A 22,285-nucleotide genomic window follows, 5' to 3' on the forward strand; every position below is an offset into this window, starting at 1 on the left:
GTTTTGACACCACTTTTACCTACTTTGTCCCAAAATAGGCTAAAACCGTTAAAACATTGATTCAAAGCAGTAAACGGCTTTGTTACTGTTTCTAGGGTCAGAATGTGTGACAATCCAATGCATATGACTAATTTCAAGAGTTTGGGATGAATTTGGAGTGTTTACACAACACTTAAACCCGTTTTATCCCAAAACAGGCATAACCCAAGAAAACATGCTAAAACTGAGAGAAAACGTTGATTCGAAGCAGTAAACGGCTTTGTTACTGTTTCTAGGGGCAGAATTTGTAACAATCGAATGTATTTGACTACTTATAAGAGTTTGGGTTGAATTTGGAGTGTTTTGACACCACTTTTACCTATTTTGTCCCAAAATAGGCTAAAAACGAGAAAACGTTGATTCGAAGCAGTAAACGGCTTTGTTACTGTTTCTAGAGTCAGAATGTGTAACAATCCAATGTATTTTACTACTTATAAGAGTTTGGGTTGAATTTGGAGTGTTTAGACACCACTTAAACACGTTTTATCCCAAAACAGGCATAAACCGAGAAAACAGGCTAAAACTGAGAGAAAAAATTGAATCGAAACAGTAAACAGCTATGCTACTCTTTCTAGGGTCAAAATATGTAATAATCCAATGTATTTGACTACTTATAAGAGTTTGGGTTGAATTTGGAGAGTTTAGATACCACTTTTACCTATTTTGTCCCAAAATAGGCTAAAACCGTGAAAACGTTGATTCAAAGCAGTAAACGGCTTTGTTACTGTTTCTAAGGTCAGAATGTGTGACAATCCAATGCATATGACTAATTTTAAGAGTTTGGGATGAATTTGGAGTGTTTAGACACCACTTAAACCCGTTTTATCCCAAAACAGGCTTAAACCAAGAAAACATGCTAACACCGAGAGAAAACATTGATTCAAAACAGTAAACAGCTATCTTACTCTTTCTAGGGTCAAAATATGTAACAATCCAATGTATTTGACTACTTCTAAGAGTTTGGGTTGAATTTGGAGTGTTTTGACACCACTTTTACCTACTTTGTCCCAAAATAGGCTAAAACCGTTAAAACATTGATTCAAAGCAGTAAACGGCTTTGTTACTGTTTCTAGAGTCAGAATGTGTAACAATCCAATGTATTTTACTACTTATAAGAGTTTGGGTTGAATTTGGAGTGTTTAGACACCATTTAAACACGTTTTATCCCAAAACAGGCATAAACCGAGAAAACAGGCTAAAACTGAGAGAAAAAATTGAATCGAAGCAGTAAACAGCTATGTTACTCTTTCTAGGGTCAAAATATGTAACAATCCAATGTATTTGATTACTTATAAGAGTTTAGGTTGAATTTGGAGTGTTTTGACACCACTTTTACCTATTTTGTCCCAAAATAGGCTAAAACCGAGAAAACGTTGATTCGAAGCAGTAAACGGCTTTGTTACTGTTTCTAGAGTCAGAATGTGTAACAATCCAATGTATTTTACTATTTATAAGTGTTTGGGTTGAATTTGGAGTGTTTAGACACCACTTAAACATGTTTTATCCCAAAACAGGCATAAACCGAGAAAACAGGCTAAAACTGAGAGAAAAAATTGAATCGAAGCAGTAAACAGCTATGCTACTCTTTCTAGGGTCAAAATATGTAATAAACCAATGTATTTGACTACTTATAAGAGTTTGGGTTGAATTTGGAGAGTTTAGACACCACTTTTACCTACTTTGTCCCAAAATAGGCTAAAACCGTTAAAACGTTGATTCAAAGCAGTAAACGGCTTTGTTACTGTTTCTAGGGTCAGAATGTGTGACAATCCAATGCATATGACTAATTTTAAGAGTTTGGGATGAATTTCCAGTGTTTAGACACCACTTAAACCCGTTTTATCCCAAAACAGGCTAAAACCGTGAAAACATGCTAAAACCGAGAGAAAACATTGATTCGAAACAGTAAACAGCTATCTTAATCTTTCTAGGGTCAAAATATGTAACAATCCAATGTATTGGACTACTTATAAGTGTTTGGGTTGAATTTGGAGTGTTTTGACACCACTTTTACCTACTTTGTCCCAAAATAGGCTAAAACCGTTAAAACGTTGATTCAAAGCAGTAAACGGCTTTGTTACTGTTTCTAGGGTCAGAATGTGTGACAATCCAATGCATATGACTAATTTCAAGAGTTTGGGATGAATTTGGAGTGTTTACACAACACTTAAACCTGTTTTATCCCAAAACAGGCATAACCCAAGAAAACATGCTAAAACTGAGAGAAAACATTGAATCGAAGAAGTAAACAGCTATGTTACTCTTTCTAGGGTCAAAATATGTAATAATCCAATGTATTTGACTACTTATAAGAGTTTGGGTTGAATTTGGAGAGTTTAGATACCACTTTTACCTATTTTGTCCCAAAATAGGCTAAAACCGTGAAAACGTTGATTCAAAGCAGTAAACGGCTTTGTTACTGTTTCTAAGGTCAGAATGTGTGACAATCCAATGCATATGACTAATTTTAAGAGTTTGGGATGAATTTGGAGTGTTTAGACACCACTTAAACCCGTTTTATCCCAAAACAGGCTTAAACCAAGAAAACATGCTAACACCGAGAGAAAACATTGATTCAAAACAGTAAACAGCTATCTTACTCTTTCTAGGGTCAAAATATGTAACAATCCAATGTATTTGACTACTTATAAGAGTTTGGGTTGAATTTGGAGTGTTTTGACACCACTTTTACCTACTTTGTCCCAAAATAGGCTAAAACCGTTAAAACATTGATTCAAAGCAGTAAACGGCTTTGTTACTGTTTCAAGGGTCAGAATGTGTGACAATCCAATGCATATGACTAATTTCAAGAGTTTGGGATGAATTTGGAGTGTTTACACAACACTTAAACCCGTTTTATCCCAAAACAAGCATATCCCAAGAAAACATGCTAAAACTGAGAGAAAACATTGAATCGAAGAAGTAAACAGCTATGTTACTCTTTCTAGGGTCAAAATATGTAATAATCCAATGTATTTGACTACTTATAAGAGTTTGGGTTGAATTTGGAGTGTTTCGACACCACTTTTACCTATTTTGTCCCAAAATAGGCTAAAAAAGAGAAAACGTTGATTCGAAGTAGTAAACGGCTTTGTTACTGTTTCTAGAGTCAGAATGTGTAACAATCCAATGTATTTTACTACTTATAAGAGTTTGGATTGAATTTGGAGTGTTTAGACACCATTTAAACACGTTTTATCCCAAAACAGGCATAAACCGAGAAAACAGGCTAAAACTGAGAGAAAAAATTGAATCGAAGCAGTAAACAACTATGCTACTCTTTCTAGGGTCGAAATATGTAATAATCCAATGTATTTGACTACTTATAAGAGTTTGGGGTGAATTTGGAGAGTTTAGATACCACTTTTACCTATTTTGTCCCAAAATAGGCTAAAACCGTGAAAACGTTGATTCAAAGCAGTAAACGGCTTTGTTACTGTTTCTAAGGTCAGAATGTGTGACAATCCAATGCATATGACTAATTTTAAGATTTTGGGATGAATTTGGAGTGTTTAGACACCACTTAAACCCGTTTTATCCCAAAACAGGCTTAAACCAAGAAAACATGCTAACACCGAGAGAAAACATTGATTCAAAATAGTAAACAGCTATCTTACTCTTTCTAGGGTCAAAATATGTAACAATCCAATGTATTTGACTACTTATAAGAGTTTGGGTTGAATTTGGAGTGTTTTGACACCACTTTTACCTACTTTGTCCCAAAATTGGCTAAAACCGTTAAAAAATTGATTCAAAGCAGTAAACGGCTTTGTTACTGTTTCTAGGGTCAGAATGTGTGACAATCCAACGCATATGACTAATTGTAAGAGTTTGGGATGAATTTGGAGTGTTTACACAACACTTAAACCCGTTTTATCCCAAAACAAGCATAACCCAAGAAAACATGCTAAAACTGAGAGAAAACATTGAATCGAAGAAGTAAACAGCTATGTTACTCTTTCTAGGGTCAAAATATGTAACAATCCAATGTATTTGATTACTTATAAGAGTTTAGGTTGAATTTGGAGTGTTTTGACACCACTTTTACCTATTTTGTCCCAAAATAGGCTAAAACCGAGAAAACGTCGATTCGAAGCAGTAAACGGCTTTGTTACTGTTTCTAGAGTCAGAATGTGTAACAATCCAATGTATTTTACTACTTATAAGTGTTTGGGTTGAATTTGGAGTGTTTAGATACCACTTAAACACGTTTTATCCCAAAACAGGCATAAACCGAGAAAACAGGCTAAAACTGAGAGAAAACATTGAATCGAAGCAGTAAACAGCTATGCTACTCTTTCTAGGGTCAAAATATGTAATAATCCAATGTATTTGACTACTTATAAGAGTTTGGGTTGAATTTGGAGTGTTTTGACACCACTTTTACCTATTGTGTCCCAAAATAGGCTAAAACCGTGAAAACGTTGATTCGAAGCAGTAAACGGCTTTTTTACTGTTTCTAGGGGCAGAATGTGTAACAATCGAATGTATTTGACTACTTATAAGAGTTTGGGTTAAATTTGGAGAGTTTAGACACCACTTTTACCTATTTTGTCCCAAAATAGGCTAAAACCGTGAAAACGTTGATTCAAAGCAGTAAACGGCTTTGTTACTGTTTCTAAGGTCAGAATGTGTGACAATCCAATGCATATGACTAATTTTAAGAGTTTGGGATGAATTTGGAGTGTTTAGACACCACTTAAACCCGTTTTATCCCAAAACAGGCTTAAACCAAGAAAACATGCTAAAACCGAGAGAAAACATTGATTCAAAACAGTAAACAGCTATCTTACTCTTTCTAGGGTCAAAATATGTAACAATCCAATGTATTTGACTACTTATAAGAGTTTGGGTTGAATTTGGAGTGTTTTGACACCACTTTTACCTATTTTGTCCCAAAATAGGCTAAAACCGAGAAAACGTTGATTCGAAGCAGTAAACGGCTTTGTTACTGTTTCTAGGGGCAGAATTTGTAACAATCGAATGTATTTGACTACTTATAAGAGTTTGGGTTGAATTTGGAGTGTTTTGACACCACTTTTACCTATTTTGTCCCAAAATAGGCTAAAAACGAGAAAACGTTGATTCGAAGCAGTAAACGGCTTTGTTACTGTTTCTAGAGTCAGAATTTGTAGCAATCCAATGTATTTTACTACTTATAAGTGTTTGGGTTGAATTTGGAGTGTTTAGATACCACTTAAACACGTTTTATCCCAAAACAGGCATAAACCGAGAAAACATGCTAAAACCGAGAGAAAACATTGATTCAAAATAGTAAACAGCTATCTTACTCTTTCTAGGGTCAAAATATGTAACAATCCAATGTATTTGACTACTTATAAGAGTTTGGGTTGAATTTGGAGTGTTTTGACACCACTTTTACCTACTTTGTCCCAAAATAGGCTAAAACCGTTAAAACGTTGATTCAAAGCAGTAAACGGCTTTGTTACTGTTTCTAGGGTCAGAATGTGTGACAATCCAATGCATATGACTAATTTCAAGAGTTTGGGATGAATTTGGAGTGTTTACACAACACTTAAACCCGTTTTATCCCAAAACAAGCATAACCCAAGAAAACATGCTAAAACTGAGAGAAAACATTGAATCGAAGAAGTAAACAGCTATGTTACTCTTTCTAGGGTCAAAATATGTAATAATCCAATGTATTTGACTACTTATAAGAGTTTGGGTTGAATTTGGAGTGTTTTGACACCACTTTTACCTATTTTGTCCCAAAATAGGCTAAAAACGAGAAAACGTTGATTTGAAGCAGTAAACGGCTTTGTTACTGTTTCTAGAGTCAGAATGTGTAACAATCCAATGTATTTTACTACTTATAAGAGTTTGGGTTGAATTTGGAGTGTTTAGACACCATTTAAACACGTTTTATCCCAAAACAGGCATAAACCGAGAAAACAGGCTAAAACTGAGAGAAAAAATTGAATCGAAGCAGTAAACAACTATGCTACTCTTTCTAGGGTCGAAATATGTAATAATCCAATGTATTTGACTACTTATAAGAGTTTGGGTTGAATTTGGAGAGTTTAGATACCACTTTTACCTATTTTGTCCCAAAATAGGCTAAAACCGTGAAAACGTTGATTCAAAGCAGTAAACGGCTTTGTTACTGTTTCTAAGGTCAGAATGTGTGACAATCCAATGCATATGACTAATTTTAAGAGTTTGGGATGAATTTGGAGTGTTTAGACACCACTTAAACCCGTTTTATCCCAAAACAGGCTTAAACCAAGAAAACATGCTAACACCGAGAGAAAACATTGATTCAAAACAGTAAACAGCTATCTTACTCTTTCTAGGGTCAAAATATGTAACAATCCAATGTATTTGACTACTTATAAGAGTTTGGGTTGAATTTGGAGTGTTTTGACACCACTTTTACCTACTTTGTCCCAAAATAGGCTAAAACCGTTAAAACATTGATTCAAAGCAGTAAACGGCTTTGTTACTGTTTCTAGGGTAAGAATGTGTGACAATCCAACGCATATGACTAATTGTAAGAGTTTGGGATGAATTTGGAGTGTTTACACAACACTTAAAACCGTTTTATCCCAAAACAAGCATAACCCAAGAAAACATGCTAAAACTGAGAGAAAACATTGAATCGAAGAAGTAAACAGCTATGTTACTCTTTCTAGGGTCAAAATATGTAGCAATCCAATGTATTTGATTACTTATAAGAGTTTAGGTTGAATTTGGAGTGTTTTGACACCACTTTTACCTATTTTGTCCCAAAATAGGCTAAAACCGAGAAAACGTTGATTCGAAGCAGTAAACGGCTTTGTTACTGTTTCTAGAGTCAGAATGTGTAACAATCCAATGTATTTTACTACTTATAAGTGTTTGGGTTGAATTTGGAGTGTTTAGACACCACTTAAACATGTTTTATCCCAAAACAGGCATAAACCGAGAAAACAGGCTAAAACTGAGAGAAAAAATTGAATCGAAGCAGTAAACAGCTATGCTACTCTTTCTAGGGTCAAAATATGTAATAATCCAATGTATTTGACTACTTATAAGAGTTTGGGTTGAATTTGGAGAGTTTAGATACCACTTTTACCTATTTTGTCCCAAAATAGGCTAAAACCGTTAAAACGTTGATTCAAAGCAGTAAACGGCTTTGTTACTGTTTCAAGGGTCAGAATGTGTGACAATCCAATGCATATGACTAATTTTAAGAGTTTAGGATGAATTTGGAGTGTTTACACAACACTTAAACCCGTTTTATCCCAAAACAGGCATAACCCAAGAAAACATGCTAAAACTGAGAGAAAACATTGAATCGAAGAAGTAAACAGCTATGTTACTCTTTCTAGGGTCAAAATATGTAAGAATCCAATGTATTTGACTACTTATAAGAGTTTGGGTTGAATTTGGAGTGTTTTGACACCACTTTTACCTATTTTATCCCAAAATAGGCTAAAACCGAGAAAACGTTGATTCGAAGCAGTAAACGGCTTTGTTACTGTTTCTAGGGGCAGAATTTGTAACAATCAAATGTATTTGACTACTTATAAGAGTTTGGGTTAAATTTGGAGAGTTTAGACACCACTTTTACCTATTTTGTCCCTAAATAGGCTAAAACCGTGAAAACGTGGATTCAAAGCAGTAAACGGCTTTGTTACTGTTTCTAGGGTCAGAATGTGTGACAATCCAATGCATATGACTAATTTTAAGAGTTTGGGATGAATTTCCAGTGTTTAGACACCACTTAAACCCGTTTTATCCCAAAACAGGCTTAAACCAAGAAAACATGCTAAAACCGAGAGAAAACATTGATTCGAAACAGTAAACAGCTATCTTACTCTTTCTAGTGTCAAAATATGTAACAATCCAATGTATTGGACTACTTATAAGTGTTTGGGTTGAATTTGGAGTGTTTTGACACCACTTTTACCTACTTTGTCCCAAAATAGGCTAAAACCGTTAAAACGTTGATTCAAAGCAGTAAACGGCTTTGTTACTGTTTCTAGGGTCAGAATGTGTGACAATCCAATGCATATGACTAATTTCAAGAGTTTGGGATGAATTTGGAGTGTTTACACAACACTTAAACCCGTTTTATCCCAAAACAGGCATAACCCAAGAAAACATGCTAAAACTGAGAGAAAACATTGAATCGAAGAAGTAAACAGCTATGTTACTCTTTCTAGGGTCAAAATATGTAATAATCCAATGTATTTGACTACTTATAAGAGTTTGGGTTGAATTTGGAGTGTTTTGACACCACTTTTACCTATTTTGTCCCAAAATAGGCTAAAAACGAGAAAACGTTGATTCGAAGCAGTAAACGGCTTTGTTACTGTTTCTAGAGTCAGAATGTGTAACAATCCAATGTATTTTACTACTTATAAGAGTTTGGGTTGAATTTGGAGTGTTTAGACACCATTTAAACACGTTTTATCCCAAAACAGGCATAAACCGAGAAAACAGGCTAAAACTGAGAGAAAAAATTGAATCGAAGCAGTAAACAACTATGCTACTCTTTCTAGGGTCGAAATATGTAATAATCCAATGTATTTGACTACTTATAAGAGTTTGGGTTGAATTTGGAGAGTTTAGATACCACTTTTACCTATTTTGTCCCAAAATAGGCTAAAACCGTGAAAACGTTGATTCAAAGCAGTAAACGGCTTTGTTACTGTTTCTAAGGTCAGAATGTGTGACAATCCAATGCATATGACTAATTTTAAGAGTTTGGGATGAATTTGGAGTGTTTAGACACCACTTAAACCCGTTTTATCCCAAAACAGGCTTAAACCAAGAAAACATGCTAACACCGAGAGAAAACATTGATTCAAAACAGTAAACAGCTATCTTACTCTTTCTAGGGTCAAAATATGTAACAATCCAATGTATTTGACTACTTATAAGAGTTTGGGTTGAATTTGGAGTGTTTTGACACCACTTTTACCTACTTTGTCCCAAAATAGGCTAAAACCGTTAAAACATTGATTCAAAGCAGTAAACGGCTTTATTACTGTTTCTAGGGTCAGAATGTGTGACAATCCAACGCATATGACTAATTGTAAGAGTTTGGGATGAATTTGGAGTGTTTACACAACACTTAAACCCGTTTTATCCCAAAACAAGCATAACCCAAGAAAACATGCTAAAACTGAGAGAAAACATTGAATCGAAGAAGTAAACAGCTATGTTACTCTTTCTAGGGTCAAAATATGTAACAATCCAATGTATTTGATTACTTATAAGAGTTTAGGTTGAATTTGGAGTGTTTTGACACCACTTTTACCTATTTTGTCCCAAAATAGGCTAAAACCGAGAAAACGTTGATTCGAAGCAGTAAACGGCTTTGTTACTGTTTCTAGAGTCAGAATGTGTAACAATCCAATGTATTTTACTACTTATAAGTGTTTGGGTTGAATTTGGAGTGTTTAGACACCACTTAAACATGTTTTATCCCAAAACAGGCATAAACCGAGAAAACAGGCTAAAACTGAGAGAAAAAATTGAATCGAAGCAGTAAACAGCTATGCTACTCTTTCTAGGGTCAAAATATGTAATAATCCAATGTATTTGACTACTTATAAGAGTTTGGGTTGAATTTGGAGAGTTTAGATACCACTTTTACCTATTTTGTCCCAAAATAGGCTAAAACCGTTAAAACGTTGATTCAAAGCAGTAAACGGCTTTGTTACTGTTTCAAGGGTCAGAATGTGTGACAATCCAATGCATATGACTAATTTTAAGAGTTTAGGATGAATTTGGAGTGTTTACACAACACTTAAACCCGTTTTATCCCAAAACAGGCATAACCCAAGAAAACATGCTAAAACTGAGAGAAAACATTGAATCGAAGAAGTAAACAGCTATGTTACTCTTTCTAGGGTCAAAATATGTAATAATCCAATGTATTTGACTACTTATAAGAGTTTGGGTTGAATTTGGAGTGTTTTGACACCACTTTTACCTATTTTGTCCCAAAATAGGCTAAAACCGAGAAAACGTTGATTCGAAGCAGTAAACGGCTTTGTTACTGTTTCTAGGGGCAGAATTTGTAACAATCGAATGTATTTGACTACTTATAAGAGTTTGGGTTAAATTTGGAGAGTTTAGACACCACTTTTACCTATTTTGTCCCAAAATAGGCTAAAACCGTGAAAACGTTGATTCAAAGCAGTAAACGGCTTTGTTACTGTTTCTAAGGTCAGAATGTGTGACAATCCAATGCATATGACTAATTTTAAGAGTTTGGGATGAATTTCCAGTGTTTAGACACCACTTAAACCCGTTTTATCCCAAAACAGGCTTAAACCAAGAAAACATGCTAAAACCGAGAGAAAACATTGATTCAAAACAGTAAACAGCTATCTTACTCTTTCTAGGGTCAAAATATGTAACAATCCAATGTATTTGACTACTTATAAGAGTTTGGGTTGAATTTGGAGTGTTTTGACACCACTTTTACCTATTTTGTCCCAAAATAGGCTAAAACCGAGAAAACGTTGATTCGAAGCAGTAAACGGCTTTGTTACTGTTTATAGGGGCAGAATTTGTAACAATCGAATGTATTTGACTACTTATATGAGTTTGGGTTGAATTTGGAGTGTTTTGACACCACTTTTACCTATTTTGTCCCAAAATAGGCTAAAAACGAGAAAACGTTGATTCGAAGCAGTAAACGGCTTTGTTACTGTTTCTAGAGTCAGCATGTGTAACAATCCAATGTATTTTACTACTTATAAGAGTTTGGGTTGAATTTGGAGTGTTTAGACACCACTAAAACACGTTTTATCCCAAAACAGGCATAAACCGAGAAAACAGGCTAAAACTGAGAGAAAAAATTGAATCGAAACAGTAAACAGCTATGCTACTCTTTCTAGGGTCAAAATATGTAATAATCCAATGTATTTGACTACTTATAAGAGTTTGGGTTAAATTTGGAGAGTTTAGACACCACTTTTACCTATTTTGTCCCAAAATAGGCTAAAACCGTGAAAACGTTGATTCAAAGCAGTAAACGGCTTTGTTACTGTTTCTAAGGTCAGAATGTGTGACAATCCAATGCATATGACTAATTTTAAGAGTTTGGGATGAATTTGGAGTGTTTAGACACCACTTAAACCCGTTTTATCCCAAAACAGGCTTAAACCAAGAAAACATGCTAACACCGAGAGAAAACATTGATTCAAAACAGTAAACATCTATCTTACTCTTTCTAGGGTCAAAATATGTAACAATCCAATGTATTTGACTACTTATAGGAGTTTGGGTTGAATTTGGAGTGTTTTGACACCACTTTTACCTACTTTGTCCCAAAATAGGCTAAAACCATTAAAACGTTGATTCAAAGCAGTAAACGGCTTTGTTATTGTTTCTAGGGTCAGAATGTGTGACAATCCAATGCATATGACTAATTGTAAGAGTTTGGGATGAATTTGGAGTGTTTTGACACCACTTTTACCTATTTTGTCCCAAAATAGGCTAAAAACGAGAAAACGTTGATTCGAAGCAGTAAACGGCTTTGTTACTGTTTCTAGAGTCAGAATGTGTAACAATCCAATGTATTTTACTCCTTATCAGAGTTCGGGTTGAATTTGGAGTGTTTAGACACCACTTAAACACGTTTTATCCCAAAACAGACATAAACCGAGAAAACAGGCTAAAACTGAGAGAAAAAATTGAATCGAAGCAGTAAACAGCTATGCTACTCTTTTTAGGGTCAAAATATGTAATAATCCAATGTATTTGACTACTTATAAGAGATTGGGTTGAATTTGGAGAGTTTAGACACCACTTTTACCTATTTTGTCCCAAAATAGGCTAAAACCGTGAAAACGTTGATTCAAAGCAGTAAACGGCTTTGTTACTGTTTCTAAGGTCAGAATGTGTGATAATCCAATGCATATGACTAATTTTAAGAGTTTGGGATGAATTTCCAGTGTTTAGACACCACTTAAACCCGTTTTATCCCAAAACAGGCTTAAACCAAGAAAACATGCTAACACCGAGAGAAAACATTGATTCAAAACAGTAAACAGCTATCTTACTCTTTCTAGGGTCAAAATATGTAACAATCCAATGTATTTGACTACTTATAAGAGTTTGGGTTGAATTTGGAGTGTTTTGACACCACTTTTACCTACTTTGTCCCAAAATAGGCTAAAACCGTTAAAACGTTGATTCAAAGCAGTAAACGGCTTTTTTACTGTTTCTAGGGTCAGTATGTGTGACAATCCAATGCATATGACTAATTGTAAGAGTTTGGGATGAATTTGGAGTGTTTACACAACACTTAAACCCGTTTTATCCCAAAACAAGCATAACCCAAGAAAACATGCTAAAACTGAGAGAAAACATTGAATCGAAGAAGTAAACAGCTATGTTACTCTTTCTAGGGTCAAAATATGTAACTATCCAATGTATTTGATTACTTATAAGAGGTTGGGTTGAATTTGGAGTGTTTTGACACCACTTTTACCTATTTTGTCCCAAAATAGGCTAAAACCGAGAAAACGTTGATTCGAAGCAGTAAACGGCTTTGTTACTGTTTCTAGAGTCAGAATGTGTAGCAATCCAATGTATTTTACTACTTATAAGTGTTTGGGTTGAATTTGGAGTGTTTAGATACCACTTAAACACGTTTTATCCCAAAACAGGCATAAACCGAGAAAACAGGCTAAAACTGAGAGAAAACATTGAATCGAAGCAGTAAACAGCTATGCTACTCTTTCTAGGGTCAAAATATGTAATAATCCAATGTATTTGACTACTTATAAGAGTTTGGGTTGAATTTGGAGTGTTTTGACACCACTTTTACCTATTTTGTCCCAAAATAGGCTAAAACCGTGAAAACGTTGATTCGAAGCAGTAAACGGCTTTTTTACTGTTTCTAGGGGCAGAAGGTGTAACAATCGAATGTATTTGACTACTTATAAGAGTTTGGGTTAAATTTGGAGAGTTTAGACACCACTTTTACCTATTTTGTCCCAAAATAGGCTAAAACCGTGAAAACGTTGATTCAAAGCAGTAAACGGCTTTGTCACTGTTTCTAAGGTCAGAATGTGTGACAATCCAATGCATATGACTAATTTTAAGAGTTTGGGATGAATTTGGAGTGTTTAGACACCACTTAAACACGTTTTATCCCAAAACAGGCATAAACCGAGAAAACAGGCTAAAACTGAGAGAAAAAATTGAATTGAAGCAGTAAACAGCTATGCTACTCTTTCTAGGGTCAAAATATGTAATAATCCAATGTATTTGACTACTTATAAGAGTTTGGGTTGAATTTGGAGAGTTTAGATACCACTTTTACCTATTTTGTCCCAAAATAGGCTAAAACCGTTAAAACGTTGATTCAAAGCAGTAAACGGCTTTGTTACTGTTTCAAGGGTCAGAATGTGTGACAATCCAATGCATATGACTAATTTTAAGAGTTTAGGATGAATTTGGAGTGTTTACACAACACTTAAACCCGTTTTATCCCAAAACAGGCATAACCCAAGAAAACATGCTAAAACTGAGAGAAAACATTGAATCGAAGAAGTAAACAGCTATGTTACTCTTTCTAGGGTCAAAATATGTAATAATCCAATGTATTTGACTACTTATAAGAGTTTGGGTTGAATTTGGAGTGTTTTGACACCACTTTTACCTATTTTGTCCCAAAATAGGCTAAAACCGAGAAAACGTTGATTCGAAGCAGTAAACGGCTTTGTTACTGTTTCTAGGGGCAGAATTTGTAACAATCGAATGTATTTGACTACTTATAAGAGTTTGGGTTAAATTTGGAGAGTTTAGACACCACTTTTACCTATTTTGTCCCAAAATAGGCTAAAACCGTGAAAACGTTGATTCAAAGCAGTAAACGGCTTTGTTACTGTTTCTAAGGTCAGAATGTGTGACAATCCAATGCATATGACTAATTTTAAGAGTTTGGGATGAATTTCCAGTGTTTAGACACCACTTAAACCCGTTTTATCCCAAAACAGGCTTAAACCAAGAAAACATGCTAAAACCGAGAGAAAACATTGATTCAAAACAGTAAACAGCTATCTTACTCTTTCTAGGGTCAAAATATGTAACAATCCAATGTATTTGACTACTTATAAGAGTTTGGGTTGAATTTGGAGTGTTTTGACACCACTTTTACCTATTTTGTCCCAAAATAGGCTAAAACCGAGAAAACGTTGATTCGAAGCAGTAAACGGCTTTGTTACTGTTTATAGGGGCAGAATTTGTAACAATCGAATGTATTTGACTACTTATATGAGTTTGGGTTGAATTTGGAGTGTTTTGACACCACTTTTACCTATTTTGTCCCAAAATAGGCTAAAAACGAGAAAACGTTGATTCGAAGCAGTAAACGGCTTTGTTACTGTTTCTAGAGTCAGCATGTGTAACAATCCAATGTATTTTACTACTTATAAGAGTTTGGGTTGAATTTGGAGTGTTTAGACACCACTAAAACACGTTTTATCCCAAAACAGGCATAAACCGAGAAAACAGGCTAAAACTGAGAGAAAAAATTGAATCGAAACAGTAAACAGCTATGCTACTCTTTCTAGGGTCAAAATATGTAATAATCCAATGTATTTGACTACTTATAAGAGTTTGGGTTAAATTTGGAGAGTTTAGACACCACTTTTACCTATTTTGTCCCAAAATAGGCTAAAACCGTGAAAACGTTGATTCAAAGCAGTAAACGGCTTTGTTACTGTTTCTAAGGTCAGAATGTGTGACAATCCAATGCATATGACTAATTTTAAGAGTTTGGGATGAATTTGGAGTGTTTAGACACCACTTAAACCCGTTTTATTCCAAAACAGGCTTAAACCAAGAAAACATGCTAACACCGAGAGAAAACATTGATTCAAAACAGTAAACATCTATCTTACTCTTTCTAGGGTCAAAATATGTAACAATCCAATGTATTTGACTACTTATAGGAGTTTGGGTTGAATTTGGAGTGTTTTGACACCACTTTTACCTACTTTGTCCCAAAATAGGCTAAAACCATTAAAACGTTGATTCAAAGCAGTAAACGGCTTTGTTATTGTTTCTAGGGTCAGAATGTGTGACAATCCAATGCATATGACTAATTGTAAGAGTTTGGGATGAATTTGGAGTGTTTTGACACCACTTTTACCTATTTTGTCCCAAAATAGGCTAAAAACGAGAAAACGTTGATTCGAAGCAGTAAACGGCTTTGTTACTGTTTCTAGAGTCAGAATGTGTAACAATCCAATGTATTTTACTCCTTATCAGAGTTCGGGTTGAATTTGGAGTGTTTAGACACCACTTAAACACGTTTTATCCCAAAACAGACATAAACCGAGAAAACAGGCTAAAACTGAGAGAAAAAATTGAATCGAAGCAGTAAACAGCTATGCTACTCTTTTTAGGGTCAAAATATGTAATAATCCAATGTATTTGACTACTTATAAGAGTTTGGGTTGAATTTGGAGAGTTTAAACACCACTTTTACCTATTTTGTCCCAAAATAGGCTAAAACCGTGAAAACGTTGATTCAAAGCAGTAAACGGCTTTGTTACTGTTTCTAAGGTCAGAATGTGTGATAATCCAATGCATATGACTAATTTTAAGAGTTTGGAATGAATTTGGAGTGTTTAGACACCACTTAAACCCGTTTTATCCCAAAACAGGCTTAAACCAAGAAAACATGCTAACACCGAGAGAAAACATTGATTCAAAACAGTAAACAGCTATCTTACTCTTTCTAGGGTCAAAATATGTAACAATCCAATGTATTTGACTACTTATAAGAGTTTGGGTTGAATTTGGAGTGTTTTGACACCACTTTTACCTACTTTGTCCCAAAATAGGCTAAAACCGTTAAAACGTTGATTCAAAGCAGTAAACGGCTTTTTTACTGTTTCTAGGGTCAGTATGTGTGATAATCCAATGCATATGACTAATTGTAAGAGTTTGGGATGAATTTGGAGTGTTTACACAACACTTAAACCCGTTTTATCCCAAAACAAGCATAACCCAAGAAAACATGCTAAAACTGAGAGAAAACATTGAATCGAAGAAGTAAACAGCTATGTTACTCTTTCTAGGGTCAAAATATGTAACTATCCAATGTATTTGATTACTTATAAGAGGTTGGGTTGAATTTGGAGTGTTTTGACACCACTTTTACCTATTTTGTCCCAAAATAGGCTAAAACCGAGAAAACGTTGATTCGAAGCAGTAAACGGCTTTGTTACTGTTTCTAGAGTCAGAATGTGTAGCAATCCAATGTATTTTACTACTTATAAGTGTTTGGGTTGAATTTGGAGTGTTTAGATACCACTTAAACACGTTTTATCCCAAAACAGGCATAAACCGAGAAAACAGGCTAAAACTGAGAGAAAACATTGAATCGAAGCAGTAAACAGCTATGCTACTCTTTCTAGGGTCAAAATATGTAATAATCCAATGTATTTGACTACTTATAAGAGTTTGGGTTGAATTTGGAGTGTTTTGACACCACTTTTACCTATTTTGTCCCAAAATAGGCTAAAACCGTGAAAACGTTGATTCGAAGCAGTAAACGGCTTTTTTACTGTTTCTAGGGGCAGAATGTGTAACAATCGAATGTATTTGACTACTTATAAGAGTTTGGGTTAAATTTGGAGAGTTTAGACACCACTTTTACCTATTTTGTCCCAAAATAGGCTAGAACCGTGAAAACGTTGATTCAAAGCAGTAAACGGCTTTGTCACTGTTTCTAAGGTCAGAATGTGTGACAATCCAATGCATATGACTAATTTTAAGAGTTTGGGATGAATTTGGAGTGTTTAGACACCACTTAAACACGTTTTATCCCAAAACAGGCATAAACCGAGAAAACAGGCTAAAACTGAGAGAAAAAATTGAATTGAAGCAGTAAACAGCTATGCTACTCTTTCTAGGGTCAAAATATGTAACAATCCAATGTATTTGATTACTTATAAGAGGTTGGGTTGAATTTGGAGTGTTTTGACACCACTTTTACCTATTTTGTCCCAAAATAGGCTAAAACCGAGAAAACGTTGATTCGAAGCAGTAAACGGCTTTGTTACTGTTTCTAGGGGCAGAATGTGTAACAATCGAATGTATTTGATTACTTATAAGAGTTTGGGTTGAATTTGGAGTGTTTTGACACCACTTTTACGTATTTTGTCCCAAAATAGGCTAAAAACGAGAAAACGTTGATTCGAAGCAGTAAACGGCTTTGTTACTGTTTCTAGAGTCAGAATGTGTAACAATCCCATGTATTTTACTACTTATAAGAGTTTGGGTTGAATTTGGAGTGTTTAGACACCACTTAAACACGTTTTATCCCAAAACAGGCATAAACCGAGAAAACAGGCTAAAACTGAGAGAAAAAATTGAATCGAAACAGTAAACAGCTATGCTACTCTTTCTAGGGTCAAAATATGTAATAATCCAATGTATTTGACTACTTATAAGAGTTTGGGTTGAATTTGGAGAGTTTAGACACCACTTTTACCTATTTTGTCCCAAAATAGGCTAAAACCGTGAAAACGTTGATTCAAAGCAGTAAACGGCTTTGTTACTGATTCTAAGGTCAGAATGTGTGACAATCCAATGCATATGACTAATTTTAAGAGTTTGGGATGAATTTGGAGTGTTTAGACACCACTTAAACCCGTTTTATCCCAAAACAGGCTTAAACCAAGAAAACATGCTAACACCGAGAGAAAACATTGATTCAAAACAGTAAACAGCTATCTTACTCTTTCTAGGGTCAAAATATGTAACAATCCAATGTATTTGATTACTTATAAGAGGTTGGGTTGAATTTGGAGTGTTTTGACACCACTTTTACCTATTTTGTCCCAAAATAGGCTAAAACCGAGAAAACGTTGATTCGAAGCAGTAAACGGCTTTGTTACTGTTTCTAGGGGCAGAAAACGTTGATTCGAAGCAGTAAACGGCTTTGTTACTGTAACAATCGAATGTATTTGACTACTTATAAGAGTTTGGGTTGAATTTGGAGAGTTTAGACACCACTTTTACCTATTTTGTCCCAAAATAGGCTAAAACCGTGAAAACGTTGATTCAAAGCAGTAAACGGCTTTGTTACTGTTTCTAGAGTCAGAATGTGTAACAATCCAATGTATTTTACTACTTATAAGAGTTTGGGTTGAATTTGGAGTGTTTAGACACCACTTAAACACGTTTTATCCCAAAACAGGCATAAACCGAGAAAACAGGCTAAAACTGAGAGAAAAAATTGAATCGAAACAGTAAACAGCTATGCTACTCTTTCTAGGGTCAAAATATGTAATAATCCAATGTATTTGACTACTTATAAGAGTTTGGGTTGAATTTGGAGAGTTTAGACACCACTTTTACCTATTTTGTCCCAAAATAGGCTAAAACCGTTAAAACGTTGATTCAAAGCAGTCAACGGCTTTGTTACTGTTTCTAGGGTCAGTATGTGTGACAATCCAATGCATATGACTAATTGTAAGAGTTTGGGATGAATTTGGAGTGTTTACACAACACTTAAACCCGTTTTATCCCAAAACAGGCATAACCCAAGAAAACATGCTAAAACTGAGAGAAAACATTGAATCGAAGAAGTAAACAGCTATGTTACTCTTTCTAGGGTCAAAATATGTAATAATCCAATGTATTTGACTACTTATAAGAGTTTGGGTTGAATTTGGAGTGTTTTGACACCACTTTTACCTATTTTGTCCCAAAATAGGCTAAAACCGAGAAAACGTTGATTCGAAGCAGTAAACGGCTTTGTTACTGTTTCTAGGGGCAGAATTTGTAACAATCGAATGTATTTGACTACTTATAAGAGTTTGGGTTAAATTTGGAGAGTTTAGACACCACTTTTACCTATTTTGTCCCAAAATAGGCTAAAACCGTGAAAACGTTGATTCAAAGCAGTAAACGGCTTTGTTACTGTTTCTAAGGTCAGAATGTGTGACAATCCAATGCATATGACTAATTTTAAGAGTTTGGGATGAATTTCCAGTGTTTAGACACCACTTAAACCCGTTTTATCCCAAAACAGGCTTAAACCAAGAAAACATGCTAAAACCGAGAGAAAACATTGAATCGAAGCAGTAAACAGCTATGCTACTCTTTCTAGGGTCAAAATATGTAACAATCCAATGTATTTGACTACTTATAGGAGTTTGGGTTGAATTTGGAGTGTTTTGACACCACTTTTACCTACTTTGTCCCAAAATAGGCTAAAACCATTAAAACGTTGATTCAAAGCAGTAAACGGCTTTGTTATTGTTTCTAGGGTCAGAATGTGTGACAATCCAATGCATATGACTAATTGTAAGAGTTTGGGATGAATTTGGAGTGTTTTGACACCACTTTTACCTATTTTGTCCCAAAATAGGCTAAAAACGAGAAAACGTTGATTCGAAGCAGTAAACGGCTTTGTTACTGTTTCTAGAGTCAGAATGTGTAACAATCCAATGTATTTTACTCCTTATCAGAGTTCGGGTTGAATTTGGAGTGTTTAGACACCACTTAAACACGTTTTATCCCAAAACAGACATAAACCGAGAAAACAGGCTAAAACTGAGAGAAAAAATTGAATCGAAGCAGTAAACAGCTATGCTACTCTTTTTAGGGTCAAAATATGTAATAATCCAATGTATTTGACTACTTATAAGAGTTTGGGTTGAATTTGGAGAGTTTAGACACCACTTTTACCTATTTTGTCCCAAAATAGGCTAAAACCGTGAAAACGTTGATTCAAAGCAGTAAACGGCTTTGTTACTGTTTCTAAGGTCAGAATGTGTGATAATCCAATGCATATGACTAATTTTAAGAGTTTGGGATGAATTTGGAGTGTTTAGACACCACTTAAACCCGTTTTATCCCAAAACAGGCTTAAACCAAGAAAACATGCTAACACCGAGGGAAAACATTGATTCAAAACAGTACACAGCTATCTTACTCTTTCTAGGGTCAAAATATGTAACAATCCAATGTATTTGACTACTTATAAGAGTTTGGGTTGAATTTGGAGTGTTTTGACACCACTTTTACCTACTTTGTCCCAAAATAGGCTAAAACCGTTAAAACGTTGATTCAAAGCAGTAAACGGCTTTTTTACTGTTTCTAGGGTCAGTATGTGTGACAATCCAATGCATATGACTAATTGTAAGAGTTTGGGATGAATTTGGAGTGTTTACACAACACTTAAACCCGTTTTATCCCAAAACAAGCATAACCCAAGAAAACATGCTAAAACTGAGAGAAAACATTGAATCGAAGAGGTAAACAGCTATGTTACTCTTTCTAGGGTCAAAATATGTAACTATCCAATGTATTTGATTACTTATAAGAGGTTGGGTTGAATTTGGAGTGTTTTGACACCACTTTTACCTATTTTGTCCCAAAATAGACTAAAACCGAGAAAACGTTGATTCGAAGCAGTAAACGGCTTTGTTACTGTTTCTAGAGTCAGAATTTGTAGCAATCCAATGTATTTTACTACTTATAAGTGTTTGGGTTGAATTTGGAGTGTTTAGATACCACTTAAACACGTTTTATCCCAAAACAGGCATAAACCGAGAAAACAGGCTAAAACTGAGAGAAAACATTGAATCGAAGCAGTAAACAGCTATGCTACTCTTTCTAGGGTCAAAATATGTAATAATCCAATGTATTTGACTACTTATAAGAGTTTGGGTTGAATTTGGAGTGTTTTGACACCACTTTTACCTATTTTGTCCCAAAATAGGCTAAAACCGTGAAAACGTTGATTCGAAGCAGTAAACGGCTTTTTTACTGTTTCTAGGGGCAGAATGTGTAACAATCGAATGTATTTGACTACTTATAAGAGTTTGGGTTAAATTTGGAGAGTTTAGACACCACTTTTACCTATTTTGTCCCAAAATAGGCTAAAACCGTGAAAACGTTGATTCAAAGCAGTAAACGGCTTTGTCACTGTTTCTAAGGTCAGAATGTGTGACAATCCAATGCATATGACTAATTTTAAGAGTTTGGGATGAATTTGGAGTGTTTAGACACCACTTAAACACGTTTTATCCCAAAACAGGCATAAACCGAGAAAACAGGCTAAAACTGAGAGAAAAAATTGAATTGAAGCAGTAAACAGCTATGCTACTCTTTCTAGGGTCAAAATATGTAACAATCCAATGTATTTGATTACTTATAAGAGGTTGGGTTGAATTTGGAGTGTTTTGACACCACTTTTACCTATTTTGTCCCAAAATAGGCTAAAACCGAGAAAACGTTGATTCGAAGCAGTAAACGGCTTTGTTACTGTTTCTAGGGGCAGAATGTGTAACAATCGAATGTATTTGATTACTTATAAGAGTTTGGGTTGAATTTGGAGTGTTTTGACACCACTTTTACGTATTTTGTCCCAAAATAGGCTAAAAACGAGAAAACGTTGATTCGAAGCAGTAAACGGCTTTGTTACTGTTTCTAGAGTCAGAATGTGTAACAATCCAATGTATTTTACTACTTATAAGAGTTTGGGTTGAATTTGGAGTGTTTAGACACCACTTAAACACGTTTTATCCCAAAACAGGCATAAACCGAGAAAACAGGCTAAAACTGAGAGAAAAAATTGAATCGAAACAGTAAACAGCTATGCTACTCTTTCTAGGGTCAAAATATGTAATAATCCAATGTATTTGACTACTTATAAGAGTTTGGGTTGAATTTGGAGAGTTTAGACACCACTTTTACCTATTTTGTCCCAAAATAGGCTAAAACCGTGAAAACGTTGATTCAAAGCAGTAAACGGCTTTGTTACTGATTCTAAGGTCAGAATGTGTGACAATCCAATGCATATGACTAATTTTAAGAGTTTGGGATGAATTTGGAGTGTTTAGACACCACTTAAACCCGTTTTATCCCAAAACAGGCTTAAACCAAGAAAACATGCTAACACCGAGAGAAAACATTGATTCAAAACAGTAAACAGCTATCTTACTCTTTCTAGGGTCAAAATATGTAACAATCCAATGTATTTGATTACTTATAAGAGGTTGGGTTGAATTTGGAGTGTTTTGACACCACTTTTACCTATTTTGTCCCAAAATAGGCTAAAACCGAGAAAACGTTGATTCGAAGCAGTAAACGGCTTTGTTACTGTTTCTAGGGGCAGAAAACGTTGATTCGAAGCAGTAAACGGCTTTGTTACTGTAACAATCGAATGTATTTGACTACTTATAAGAGTTTGGGTTGAATTTGGAGAGTTTAGACACCACTTTTACCTATTTTGTCCCAAAAT

This window comes from Camelina sativa, chromosome 16 (genome assembly GCF_030686135.1).
Source record: "Camelina sativa cultivar CO46 ecotype springtype chromosome 16, ASM3068613v1".
NCBI classification, from domain to species: domain Eukaryota; kingdom Viridiplantae; phylum Streptophyta; class Magnoliopsida; order Brassicales; family Brassicaceae; genus Camelina; species Camelina sativa.